At 37.6% G+C, this 12,938-nt stretch overlaps 1 protein-coding gene across 3 annotated transcripts in view; it reads left to right on the top strand.

Moving 5' to 3' along the window:
* The window catches only part of LOC118273326 (leucine-rich repeat neuronal protein 1-like), a 245,848-nt gene that overhangs the window by 60,230 nt on the left and 172,680 nt on the right, over positions 1–12,938 (top strand). For all 3 annotated transcript variants that reach the window (XM_050697179.1, XM_050697183.1, XM_050697182.1), the window contains one exon: positions 3,107–3,149. The gene's annotated coding sequence lies outside the window, so the exon portion shown is untranslated. The remainder of the gene's footprint in view (positions 1–3,106; positions 3,150–12,938) is intronic.

The following is a 12,938-nucleotide window of genomic DNA, read 5'->3' as shown; positions in this document are numbered from 1 at the left end:
CCTAAGACTAAATTAAACCTACAATGAGTGAGCATAAAATGTATGATGAGATTAGATTTAATGAATGTGGAAGCAGCGAAGATGTTTCTATCATATTCTAATTTTATTAATTACTTCGACCGACCTTGACCGAACAATCACCCAAAAACAAGTCATTAATATGGAAAGACTTATTCTATCAATTCCTACACTACAATATGGATTGAAAATCACCCCCAACATAAACTCTTCACCATGCACAAGTGCACTAATAGGTAATGCCTCTTAACCAACGCCATAATAATATTAATTAAAGCACTTTCCAACTTGAACATTATCACTTTCATCAACAAAGTAGAATCTCGCTTGTTCACCTGGCACTTTATTGCATAATATAAGTAGGAGCGCGCCCTCGCATAATGCCGTCCAGAATGCATTAACATTCGCGTTCGCTCAAGTAATGACATACGGTGCTTGTAATTAACGAGTACACCACGTGTGGTCTCTGTGTTCCTGGTGTTTGCTAAACAAATCTGATATTTTATGTAAGTTTTGAACATCATATTTTGTGTGGTGGCTGTTCAAGGACAGTATACTATACTTTCTACCAGAGATGTGCTATGTAGCTATGCTACGAAGATGCTAAGCAGTAAAGCTATGTGAATGTTTCTAGTGATAGGTTCTCCGATCATGTCTGGTGGGCTTTCTGCCTAACAGTTGTTTGTTGCAATTTTCTATCCATGTCTATTCGCATGTAAATTTCACATGGATTTTATGACGTCATCCGTTGATTTCTTCCTCGATGGTCTATGTGCAACTTCTGTTTTTCATCTTTCACTTATCATGTGTCGTTACAATACTACTTTTGTTATAGACTTAACTTTAGTAATATGGCTTTCCTAACGCAGTATTCTGTTTATATATATCTTATCTCCAATGTCTCCAAATATTGACTACTTAGGTACCATCAGCTCTATAGATTAAATTACATTGTAAACTCGGATACTTCTTGCAATCACGCAAAAAACGAAGTGACAATAGTCACCACAACTAATCGCTGACTCAATAAACCTACAATAACAGACTAAAAAATAATAACACTAAACGAAATGAACCGTCAAAGTAAACTAAACTGTAAGACCAAGAAACATATTTTCTAATAATCATAATCTAGTATTAGGTACAGTGGAAAAATACTTAGACAAAGACTGAAGAAATAATTATGCAATAAGTTTGTATATGCAATATAGGACCGTGCCTTACGACACTCGATGAGACAGTGCGAATAACTCGATGACGTCACTTTAATAGTAAATTATTATACTATCTATACGACTATGCATGTCACATTATTTCAAACTAATTGCATTTTTTATTCAATAGTCCTTTGATACGGCACATGTTTATAGAGTTAATGGTCGCATTAAAAAGTTAATGTGTTTATTAGTTCATCGTGCATGATGCAATAGATCATAGTATCATAATTATAATCATCGAGACTGCAGCATATTATTATGGAACTTCAAACTCAATCTGTATCAAATAGATAAGGTGAAGATATCTCATAAATTGTTAGCAGTAGTTTGTTGAAAAGAGCTGTAGGTCGAGCTCTGTGTTATGCCAATGGAGATACTAAAGTCCAATCGTATATGAAAACGAATTAAAGATGATGATGATGAGGAAAGTTTAGTCAAAATCCCCGTATGCTTCAAATAAATAACATTTGTTCAAGGAAGCAAATAACTTTAAGCATCATTAAACTCTATATTGTGTGACGTATGAGGTCACATTAGCAAATTTTTGTTATTTTTCCAACAAATATCACTTACATAACGACAAAACATTATTTTATTTTTCCTATTAACACAAATGTAATTCTACTCAAGTCATAATTTCATTGTAGAACTTAATATTATGAAATACCTTACACAATCAAAATAATGTTTTATCTGCTTGTGATAAAAAACAAAATGCTTTAACTAAATGTTTTATCTACTTGTGATAAAAAACAAAATGCTTTAACGGTACAATAAGCGCTACTTCTGCAATATATCAACATTCGTTTTTGTCAATCAGACCTTTCAAGATGGTACTACTTACCTTTTTACCCACAACAAGTACAATGAGGTGATTAATAGCAATCTTTTGTCTTCCTAGCGTGGGTAGCGGATTCTTGTCCACAATCCAGGTTAAAATAAAGCAGAAGGTTCAGTAAACAAAGTGAATAAACTTAATACTTAACAAGCTTCTGCCAGCGGCTTCGCCTGCATTTCCGTGGGATAAAAAGTATCATATCACTCAAGTCAGTTCATACTCTGTCTGTATACCAAATTTCATCAAAATCCGTTCAATAGTTTCAGCGTGATTGATTCATGAACTAAAACTGAATTTGTAAGAAGTAATGTTTTAGAACATAGGCCTCTTCCAATAACTTCCAGATAGGCCGGTTGGAAGCGACCTGCATCCAGTGGTTCCCTGCCACATTAAGTCACTGGAAGAGTCATGATAAGGAGGCCTATGTTCAGCAGTGGACGTCTTGTGGCTTATGTGATGATGATGAATGTTTTAGTATTATTCATACTAGTACTTCTGTTATTATTTCACAATGCACCACATTCTATAGAGACTAGAACCTGTATATACATACCTACATACCTATATCTTTGTTTACTTAGGAAGCGATGATGTCATACAACTTAAGGCCAACGCTATGGCAGACACTCGATTTGAACTTAACGAAGATTTATGTAGCTACAGGCGATAGCCAGGGAATACTAATGGAGAATCTAGGTATCGATTTAAGTGCTAGATTATTTAATTTATGAATCAATATTGTTTTGGTTGGTTTTGGATGACTACTTAATCAATAAACAATCTAATATTTCATTGAAGTAACTGTTGACCCGGAGCTACGGACTGCCTAACAACCGGTAGGCTACGGCTCGAACCCCAGGAGTAGAAACGGTCGGTAGTTTTACGTCAATTGTAACGTGTCTGACGGTCCCTCTCGCCTGTCCAAAAAAACGGTGTAATTGTATCTAATTCATATCTAACTATTGTGTTTACCTATCAAATCAAATCTTAAATAATGGTACCAAATATTAATAAAAACTTTTCATTGTTGCAGATTTAGCTGGGATGTCAGTAGACCTATTAAGAGAATATTCCTGGTAAGTTTTAAATAATTTTCTACCTTAACTATTTTCTATTTTGCACAGTTTAAGTTTCTTAGTAACTGGAGCAGCAACAATACCTACAAGGACGTCTTGGAATCGAATTGTGCTAAACTGTAACTAACTTTATCTATTAGACTTGATAAAACTAACACTGCTTCGGAAGCAAACCTTGCTACTATTGAACTAATAATGTTATCAAGGTTGTGTAGAGAAGTACACAAGAATATCAAGATAACTGAAGCTGTTGAAATTCTTTAAGGGATTTTCAAGCTTCATCGTCATGTGATAGGGTTGTAATTCGTTTAGTAAAGTTTGGGGTTGTTTTGTATGTGGATCTAGTAGGAAATATACTACTAAATACTTAGAAATATGCTACGATTGAGAGACATTTTGTTTGAAGGAATAAAATACTCAGATGAAACACTGACGAAGCGACCGATTCTTTCGTCAGCGAATGAATACTCGTAGTAACGTGTGCACATTTATTAGTCATATTTTATTATGCTATAAAGTGTACTGTCATTCAATGATTCCTGACGACTTTACGAAGTGTAGAGTGACTCTTCCAGAGCTGCGGTCTACTTAGCGGGTTTACCGGGTCTCCGGCTCGAAAAGCAGGAGTAGGAACGGGGTGATTTTTAGTCAGTAAGAGTTTTAACTCCCTCTCGTCTCGCCCAAGGCGGGAGAAGTCTTAGGATGATTTTCCCTCTTCAAAAAAACTCTTACACTATAGTAACTACAAACACCAGTAAGTCAGTAAGTAGGTCATACGATAGACCCTATCGCTACCTATTTAAAACTAGAACGGCCATAATACTCTAATAGGGTGCATACTCGGTAATCTTTACGAAATCTCGTACGGTGCACATAAAACGATAGTCGGGACATTTCTCGTTATCTCGCGTTCGACGCAAACGATTCGGAAAATCGAACGGAGCCGGCCCGTGTCGGCTTCCATTACCGGTATTAGAGTGTCGAACGTTCGTCGCGATTGGTATCGAGTCGCGATAGCGATTCGTTCGCGGTTCGGAGATATTTATGCGAAGATTGACGCGCGTCTGATGTGATTTGAATGTTTAAATCCTTGTCGAATATTTATGGATTTTTTTAGACTGTCTTCTTGACACAATGGTCGTATGCTTGTCCGCTGGCCCAGTGGTATCTGGTTCGATTCCCGGGTAGAATGATTCATTTTGTTAATTAAAAAATGTAACGTTTTAATTTATTCTTCGTGGAAACTCGCTTTCATTTCGCTGTTTCACAGGACTAGGTAACCATGAATTAGGTATAAACAATACCCTACACATCTGATTACACCCTTGAATAATAATAGTACTGAAACAAACTAGCTACCATTAAAAAATATCCAGTACAGTAATAACCGTCAGTTAACCACAAATGATTGATATAATTGCTCACAATTTGCATTCAATGAATCAGAATATTCTAGAAATATTTTATTACCGGCTAGGCAGGGACTAACAAGCTAACGTTTATATAATTTTGTATTATTATGAAAATACTTTTATCTGTCATACAAAAATTCACTGTATTGAAGAGAATTTAAAGTCTCTATAAGAATAGTAAAGTATCTTTAGTTTTTAATCGTATTTATTAGTGATTGAATATAAGGAAGCAAGTACAATGTGTATGTTGAATGTTAGCTATTTAATGTTATTAATTTCACCGATTCCGAAGTCAGTTTCTTGTCACATTCTCAGAGAATACATACATTCAGTAGCAATGATCTTGATACCAGTATACGCACCTACGACCACTAAAACGTTAAGCCAATAATAAATTAAATATAAATTAAATTAATTGAAATATGATTTAGTGAATTTGATCCCGTTTTACCTTTTATGGTTTATCCGGGAAATGTTAAACCATTTTCTCGTTATGAACCGATAACCGATTTCAACCATTAACTTTACACTGCTATCAAAAACCACAACTAATTGCAATAGGGATGATGACGGGGTATGAAAATTAAAAATCTATTTAGCGCGTCAGTTAGGTAATGAAAAAATATTTGACACGTATTTTATAAATGTTGTCATATAAGATAACAATACTTAGTCAAAACGAATCAACAAAGTTTAGGAGTGGAAGCAAATACGTTATTTCTACTAAAAAATATCACTTCGACGTCACTCTATATTTCATATCCATATAAAACTTCGAAACAACTTTTCCGTTACAAAATAAAATATACGTGTCTTATTTTTTAAAATAATCTACAAAACAATTAGTTATCTACCGTACTATGTTTTGACACTTTTAAAATTAAAATGCGATTCACAAATTACTCATCAGACGCTGAACAATCTACACATCATAGTTACAAATACTACTCTCGACACAGAACCTGTACGTCACACAGCTCCCAATCACAAACCGGAAAAATTCCAAGTTACAATTACCCTGTTACCCCAAGGTAGGGGTAAACCCCGCAAAGAGGGCAAAAACACCCCCAAACTTGTTAAAGAGGGGGATCTGTATCGGCAGAGACAATAGGAAATACTAAAATTGCCATTCTGCTTGTCCCTTCGGAATTGGTATACAGATTCGATTTTCCAATATCAAAAAATACTTCCGCAACTGTCATGGTTGGATAGATTTTATTTTCGTTGTGTTTTATCGTTCATCAAGACATATTTTATGTTTATACATAAGTTTTTTATGTTACGCGGTTTTAATGGGCTTATAGAGTATGGGAATCAAGATTCAGAGTGTGTACCAAATATCAGATCGATCGGACGTCAGGAAGGGGGTTAAATACCAATTACTAAATTTGACCCAAACAAACTAACAGTCAAGCAAAATAAAAACTTTTGAATAATTTAGACACTTACACTATGCAAGACTTGAACTTGTCCATTAAAAACAATCGATTTTAGTGAGAAATGGAAAAGAAATAAAAACTTCGAGTAAATTGTAAATGTCTTTCGCAAATCCGAGTAAAACTACAGACAATAGAGGTATGTCATAACCACAACCTGGTAAGGTTAATATAAGTAATCTGTCTAGTGTACCCAAAAGCAGGTGTCATAGAATGTCGCCAGTACATCACCTAACATGTGAATCATTACTTGCATATTTCCCGTGACTGTAAAATTACCTATTAGTCGAGTATGACAATGTAACGAATCAGACGTGACCGAATGCGAGTCCGACGCGATTCTTAGCCACAATACCTTTTAATTGAGGTCAACTGATAAACGAACAGTGTACAGACTGACTGACTAGTAGGTATTTGATATGAGTACATAATGCCTAATATGTATATTGATAAAATATGCCTTGATTTGCTTTCAATATTAAGCATGAGCAATATTAAGCAACTGTCGAGTCTGTACTACAAAATACCCTTTTTATTTCAATCCTAGTAGAACAGTAATGAAAGTCTTGTCAGAGTCTGTGTTCTCAGAAGGATTCAATATAACCTGAATGCCTATTCAATTGAGACCTGAATATTTTCAAGTCCCAATTGAATTGGCACTACATCGTTTACCTCGTTTATACTAATGTGTAGCATCGTTTACCACCAGAGTGACAAGTAAGTTGTTAAAAGCCTATTAGAAAACAGTCTCTTACTTTAATTATACACGTATCAATATTTATTTACACTTCTGTATCTGTATACGATGGCGACCTTAATGGCATTCTGTAACAGTCAACCATATTCCAAAGTAATTTTGATCTGCTCTGAACATGCAAAACCAAACACAAAATTACAGACAGATCAAGCTGAAAATTAAACGCTACGAATTTCTAGCCAAATGTAGCTGCTACAGTACACCAATATATCAAATTTCTACGAAAAACAGGTATGATGCTGATTCGGTTCTCACTTCCGCAAATTGTAAATATGGTTTAGTTTAGTGGTCCGAAGTATTTCCCCGTATATAGTTACAAACTCCTTTATTGAAAGGTACGCAATAAGCTGAATTAATAACTGTACTGTAGCGGTTTCTCGGAATACCTCGATTCTAATTACATTTTGAATATGAGAAAAATCGATTAACCACAACGGAACGCTGCTGAAAAATTTTTTTTTTGTTTGTTTTTATAATTTTTTTTTTATTCGTTTTAGTTTTCTTAGCTTTTCTTAGTTGAGGTCTAGACTACCTATAGAATTCTTCTTTGTTTTTACTCGCACTTTGTTTCAAGTCGTACGCCTTATTAACAAATCTTAAGGGTGATTTTCTATCTCCGGGGAGGCGGCATCGCACGATCTCCGGGGAGGCGGCGAACCTCCTTGCCGGATTACCGCCGTGGGATTTGGAGGCGAAGGTGCTCGCGCGCGTTTCAGTTTGCGCGCCGACGCGTGTCGCCGGGGCGAAACTCCACTGCCGCGCCAGATCAGTGCGTGGCGGGACGAGCTCCGGCGCGATCTCATGGCGGAATGGCAGCAACGACTGTCGCAACCGAGGGCTGGGCTCGCTGTCATCGCAGCGGTAAGTCCCCTCTTTGAGGAGTGGCTAGAGAGGCGCCACGGCGTCCTCACCTACCGCCTGACGCAGGTGCTTACCGGACATGGGAGTTTCGGTAGGTTCCTGTTCCTTATTGGGTGGGAGGAAACGCCCGGGTGTCATCACTGTGAGGACCGCCCGGAGGACACGGTAGAACATACGGTGGCGGTGTGCCCTGCGTGGGCTGAGCACCGCCAAGTCCTCAGGGATGTGGTCGGCGACGGCGACCTCTCGCGCCCGGCACTGGTTCAGGCCATGGTGCGGAGCGAGAGGGACTGGGATGCCGTCTCCTCCTTCTGCGAAGCAGTCATGCTAGCTAAGGAGGAGGCGGGGCAGAGAACCCTCCTCACGCCCCAGCCGTCGCGAGGGACAGTCCGGGCGTCGGGGATCGCGAGACGATCTCCGGCCACCGTAAGTGCGGGCCTGCGGACGGCGAGCAAGGGTAGCTCACCGCCCGAACAGAACCAGACCCGTGCGTGCGGCGCGTCGCGTTCCGCGCGCGCCTCAAGGAGCCATCAGACCACCACAGATGGGGCCCAGCAGGGCTGATGCCTGATCCGGAGCTGCGGACTACCTAGCGGGTTTACCGGGGCTCCGGCTCGACAGGAGTAGGAACGGGGTGGTTTTTAGTCAGTAAGAGTCTGACACTCCCTCTCGCCTCGCCCAAGGCGAGAAAAGTCATTGGATGATTTTCCCCCTCAAAAAAAAAAAAAAAAAGGGTAATTTTCTACCAAAGATGTGCTATGCTTCGGCACATCTTCATAACAAATATTACTCGCACATAGCATAGTATCGGTGGAAACGGTCAAATAGTTTCACAGCTTAGCTATTACATCTTCGTAGCATAGCCACATAAAGGTTTTTAGCTATTATAGCTAGTACTATGGCTAATTTAAGTACATAATAATTATTATCTATCCTACCATAGACTTAAAGATAAAGTACACACAATAAAATTACAGCAAAATACATAAATAATTGCCTTCACAAACTGATTATGGTTTCGACGCGTAAACACAAACTATTGTTCTCACACACTTGTGACACAGAAGCTGCGTAAATACGAAATACACACCGATGTCAAATTCTCACCCAATCCAGGGGAACGAAACCTTTCCATAGCTAGTTATCGAAACAATAGTAGTATTGTCTTGTCTATCCGGATTCAATCAGGGTACCCTTTGTTTAGCTAGTCGATGACAAATTCGGATAGTCGGTGACATCGAGGCCTTTTAATATTTATGGTACTGGGTTGTTTACCTGCTCTGTTTTGTACGATATGGGAGTTTTTAACTATTTATAGATGTGTCTGTGTTAGGCCATTTTTGTACCTACCCTTAGCTACGTAAAGGTAGGTAAGGTAAGGCTTTTTGGGTTTTTTCGAAATTACAATTTCGCAATCGATATTGTGTATAAAATATTTACATGTTCCATTAATGTTGTTTTAAAATCTGGTTCTTCGAAATGTGTAACCGAAATAATAAAATGGACGTATTTTCGATGTAGAATTTTATTTAACAAAAAGGTGCGGTTTTGTTATTGATATTTAACTTGAATATTATACTTTTATGTGCTCCACTTTTGAGCACTGTGTGCGTAGTGATTGGAAAATCTCAATAAGCACAAAATTTAAAAAAATATCATGAAATTGACGCTTTTAATGAAACATCGAATAATCATAAAATATTGTAACGTTCATATTCTTATCAAAATAATCAGGCCTTCGACTTTTTACTTCATTAAAAGTCTGCTTCATTTAACCAATTACTATAAAAAAAAGTTAAAACACGATCCGTGATTTCATTCCTGCAAAAAGTCGACATCTTAATAAACTCGTGTAGAGCTGCAACGAACGGCACGCGAAACTTTTTTATATGAAACGTCAACTTGACATTTCGGCATTCGGAATCGAGAACTCGATTGTATAAAAACCTCCACATTCGATGTCTCGTTACGTGTTAAAGAGAATTTATAACGCAATCCCGTCCATTGATAGCGAGTTTCTTCGCGCCAAGTTTACATAAATTAAATGGCATGGCATGTGCTGTTACGAAAAAAATAATCGATCATTACGAATACTCGATTCTTGGTTCACTCGAGCGACAGGTGCCATTTAAAAATCGAATGCACCACTCGTGGATTTGTAATCGTTAATTATTTTCGGTAAGTACTGTGTTGCGTTAATTGAATTAATAAAGGGTGTTGTCCACATCATGCAATGTGGCGTATTTTGAGGAAATTTGATGACAGAGATTCCACTTAATAACCGCTTCCGAAATATGCAGCTATACTTGGCGTGCATCGTGAGATAGCCATGTAATTTCAACGTCTGCCAAGTGTAAATTAACTTTTTAATAGCCAAGATCTTACTGATAACCCCGTACTTTAGTTGCTTTATAATTCCAGCTACACGACAGCGCAGTTATTAAAATAATTTTTGAGCATCAAAAACACAAATATCCCTAATTAAATGCAAAGTGTAGAGCTTTGCAACCAAAACAAAAACTTACGAAAAGTTTGTAGTTATTTTAGCGATAAAAAAGCGTGCTAATAAAATAGTTGATAAAAACAAAACAATGGCCGCCATCTTGTCCATAAATTAAAGTAATCTGACAGTGGGCTGATCAGTCATAGTGTCAGGAAGGTTGGTAGTGCGCGTGCGCCTCGCGTGCCAACTATCGTCGGTTGCGATCACCGGTGTATGGCACGCAAGCCTCCCCAGCCGAGCGTTCCTTTTATATTTTATTTTATATATCCTTTGGGTTTTACAAGCAGGTCACACGGACGGACAAAATTATTACGACAGCGCTTTTTTGTTGTAATTTGTGCCAGAATTAGCATTGAGGCGTGAGTTGTTGAATGGTGACCGTAAAATACACGTTTATTGAGTTGCTGTATAAAGTGATTCATTTTCGTGAAATGTTTCGCTTATTTTTTGTTTTGTGTTGAATAGAATTTGATACACTTTAAAACTGTGGAAATGGACTTTGAGGATAGTTATTCAGGGCACAGAAATGTTATAAAATATTTTGATAGCAGATAAATGATTGACAAGTTGTATCACTATTACTAACCCAGGAGAAAACTAGTTTCTACTAAGTAGAGACAAATTGTACCTTAGTTCCCTACCCAATCCTTTACTTCCAAAAAGCGAGAAAGAAGCTTCAGTCTCCAAAAGACCTAGAAGACAATAAAGAAACGGGTTGCTCCATAAAACGTAAGGCCAACAAACATTTTACTGAACACACTTTGAAAGAACTTTTTATTTAGCAAATTCCTTCCAGTAAGTTCAAACAAGTGAATTACTTTAGTAAAATAGTACGTTTCACTCTCCCCTACTTTACGCTTGCATTGTCGCGAACCCGCCAATTTTTGCTACACAACCTTTACTATGGCAATTCGAAAGAAAAACGCGAATGACGAGCGAGTACAACTAACCTACTTGGGAAAGAAAGAAAAATGGGGCCGGTATTCGAAAAAAATCATTAGTAACTGCTGAAATTTGAAAGATGAGAACAATGAAATGTGCTTCTTTCATACATGCAGACTTAAAACCTATTTCTGTCACGACCTCATGCATTTTACATTCCACATTTGATTCTTTTTCAAATATTGCTTGCACTACGTGCCTCTTCGCACACAATTTGATATTAACGTGAAGAATTCCTTTCTTTTTATCGAAAAAAAACTTCAATATCACCAAATATTCATGGTAGGGGAGTATTGAGAAGTCGAGTCACGCGCTTCCAACTTCTTTCGGTGTTGGTATCAGATCACCCTTGCCTGGTTACTTCGGAAGGGGAACTGTTACATCGATAAATGCCTAATACATTGTTGCCTTTGAGTGAAAACTTTTTTGTATCGCCAAACAAAAACGGCAACAGATATCGAAAATTGCGTTGCGTTTTTATGCTCGGTTTAGTTTTGGGTTGGATAAAAATAGTGTGTCAGCTGTTCATCACCCTGTAGGGCTGTATACGTTTTGTGGGTCAAGTGATTGAGATGGGTTTCTATGGGGTTCGGGGTTGGACCGAACTTCTACCCTATTGTGGTTTAACCCGACATTGAAAATGAAAAATGTGAGATTCAGGATTACATGAAGGAAGGTTTTGCACCCTGTTTATTTACTTTTTTGGGAGATTTAAGGTGTAGTATAAAAAAACAACACCAACATTGGGTTTCAGAATACTATAAAGCAAGTATTAATTTTAATACTTTTAGAAAAACAGAACTTGCACCAATATTATTTTAGCATCACAACACAACACAACCAGCAACTCCAAAATCTATTCATGCAAAACTGAAACTAAAAGTTCAAAACACCGACCAAAATAATTGGGGGCATTAGCACTAAGTCCTGACCACAATAACATTACAGGTAGCATTCAAAAACCAATAACCGCAGAGCGACCCGCCCACCAATCAGAGACAAAACAATCCCTTTCAAAGAGGTCCCACCACCCAATGATGATTTATCATACTTTTGGTTTCCAAACTGCCTCAGACTTAATTGAATGAACTTTTTCAACAAAGGGAAGGATGCTTTAAATCATACCCTATCGATGACACAAGAGGAAGCTAGTTGAAATAATAAATTAAAAGGTTTTAATGGGCTGGTGACGTTAGAGGAAGAGGTGTCGGTATTTTTAGATTGGATGTTGATTGAAAAAGATAGGAACTAGAGCAATTTACTTGTCTTTGTAGTACACACAAATTAAGTGGAAGGAAATTAATGATTAGGAGTTTCTAAATCTGGTGGCAACCAGATAAAATGTTTTGTTATTGGGAAACGATTGATGGGGATGAAAATGTATTGTTCTAGGAATGAACATTTCTTCTGCACGATAAACGATGTTATGGTTTTTCCTCTGTAATTACGTTGAGGAAAACAAAACATACACGCTATATTAGAAAATCTTTGATTAATAACATTTCCTTTCATTCATTACTGAACCAATGACACGTAGGGAAAGCCAAGAGTAATAAGGCAGAAGACCTATTATGATTAATATGTTAGCGTCGACGTGAGCTCTCCGCGATTCACTAATGAAGAATGCCCGCGCCCCGCGCTGTCGCCTACTTATATACCCCCCACCCCCTCCATGACCCACGTGATTGATGACGTAGCCACAACGTCACAGCTAGCCTACAGGCCATACGCGTGATGTGGGTGCGATCATTTATTTAATAACAGCTGTTGTGTAAATGTATTAAAGATGATCGTTTTTGGGTCAGTAAGGGAAATATTAATATGAAATCCCTTTATTGTGCCCCTGACTTTTCTCGGGATTTATTTGTGATATTAAAC

Source organism: Spodoptera frugiperda, chromosome 1, assembly GCF_023101765.2.
Source record: "Spodoptera frugiperda isolate SF20-4 chromosome 1, AGI-APGP_CSIRO_Sfru_2.0, whole genome shotgun sequence".
NCBI lineage: Eukaryota > Metazoa > Arthropoda > Insecta > Lepidoptera > Noctuidae > Spodoptera > Spodoptera frugiperda.
Note: the sequence above shows the minus strand (reverse complement) of the source record. Positions and strands in the feature narration are given on the sequence as shown.